This window comes from Leopardus geoffroyi, chromosome A2 (genome assembly GCF_018350155.1).
Source record: "Leopardus geoffroyi isolate Oge1 chromosome A2, O.geoffroyi_Oge1_pat1.0, whole genome shotgun sequence".
In the NCBI taxonomy this organism is placed as follows: Eukaryota; Metazoa; Chordata; class Mammalia; order Carnivora; family Felidae; genus Leopardus; species Leopardus geoffroyi.
This window is the reverse complement of record NC_059331.1, coordinates 31,376,912-31,378,969: the sequence shown is the minus strand read 5'-3', so window position 1 is coordinate 31,378,969 and position 2,058 is coordinate 31,376,912.

The window sequence follows — 2,058 nt, the reverse complement described above, 5'->3', positions numbered from 1 at the left end:
CTGGCTTCCTCTAATTTCATCTGGCAAATCATGGGAGAAATTTCTTTGCGGACCTCCTATGCCCTGATAAATGTTTCTATTTTCCAATATTAGGAAGAATTATGAAGCAAAAACTTGCTTACGTTGACTCAGAATTAAAAATCAGTTTTTCGAAAAAGAATTTTTTTGAAGGACTGTTGGGCAGAATATTCTAAGAAATGTCCTTCTCCCCAGTTGATTAATTCACTAGAGAGATTTATTCAGGATTATGTACCAAAAGATAAGAATTCCCATAAAGGTAAGTTCTGTGCAATCAGGGACAAAATCAGAAGCAGCAGCGGGTACATGGGAAACATACATTTTTCAGTTTATACTTCCTCATGGTTCTCTTGGATATCCTCTGGAACTGCTTCGAAGACTGAAGAATTTCATCCCCTAGAAACTCACACTGTTGAAGCTCCGCACGTCTTTGGGCCAATAACTTCATGGATTTATCTGTCACTGTTTCTATCAGGTCATCCACCTATGACAGATACAAAGAAATGTAGCCGCGTGTTGGAAAACCTTGTAGAAACCAAAGGGGCGGTTGTTTTTCCTGAGAGACAAGTTCAGGACTTGGTGGACGTTTTGTAAATCCCAAAGTATTATTCTAATTCAAGTCATGGCAAACAGAGCTTGAAAACATGCATTTACCACCCAGCAGTAAAGACGATCTCATTTCTGCTCAAAAAAAGGCTGTGTGCATGCCTTCATTCTAATTGAATTCACTCAATATTTATTAGGCGCACAGCATCATCCGAGCTGCCCTTAGCAATCCTTCAGCCACCCTCAGAATGCCCCCCACTAACATTATTTCTTCATGCTAATCATTAACTCCATCCCACAGCCATGCTGTCTAGCAGGGCTGCGTGTTCAGTTCAACTGGGCCCTCTGTGATGCTTCTGAAAAACACAAAGCAAAAGCCTTTGTCCACTACCTGCATTTGAAGCTTTCCCACTGTCAAATCTGATTTTCGGAGGATGTTTTCCACGCTATGTTTCTTTTTTTTGAGTGCTGGAAAGTGGGATCTCTTTTTTGATGAGTACGGAACCTATCAAAAAAATGCAAAAAAACCACTTCAGCTTCAGAAGTACCAACATTATTTCTGTGACAGTGCTTAACTAAGAATTCTCACCCTTGGGACATTCTCTTATAAACTGAACATTTGCCACATAACAACATTGGGTTGGAGACAGTATTCATATTATTCTCCACGCCCCATGTATCTCCTTTGTGCCCAGAGCTCTCTTTGAAGAGATCTATAGGGTGCAGAGAAATGAGATTGTCTGGTTCTGAAAGAATATACAGTGTCAGGAAAAGCAGGTCATTCGTAAGGGGAAGAAGAAATCATTGCCTCTGCAGCTGCTGAGCACAGTGAGAGTGGGGGGTGCTGAGGACCAGTGCCCCAGAAAGCTCATTAGCACTGGATCCAGTTGTTAATTTGGTCTCTTTTCTGCAGGTTTCCTTATTTTCGTGGCAGACGTGTCTCCAAACATAAAAAGAAAGCTCTGGGTTCTTTTCACCCCATGCCTGATATTTTCCTATCGTCCCTGGCTTGCTGGTTCTAAGTACCTGCCCTAATAGTGTTGCTATTGGAAATCATTCCTAGGTCATGGCTCCTGGCTAAAAGGCTCCTTTTGGTCTTACTGGGGTCACTCTTCCTTCCCCTTGTGCTTAGTAACGAGTATTTGGAATTATTGTTAGACCTACACACAGTGGGAGGAGGAATCACATCTGGGACCTACCCTGTGTCTGAGTTTACAGATGAGTCTGCTGACCCACCACTCTGCCCAGCCAACTTGCCCAGGCTCGCATGTCACTTGCTGGACCCTCCCCAGTCCATCTATATAGTTGGACTCCTCTTTTTTCTCTCCCATAAAACCCAGTACTTTTTCCTACTGAACACTCAGCACACGTGGTAATTGCTAAGTTATATCTGTGTTTGTTGAATACCACTATTCTAATGTCAAATGCCTAGATGGTCCAGGCAGGTTGTGTAAAACAGAACCAGTTGCAGCTGGTGGTAAACTGGAGAGAATG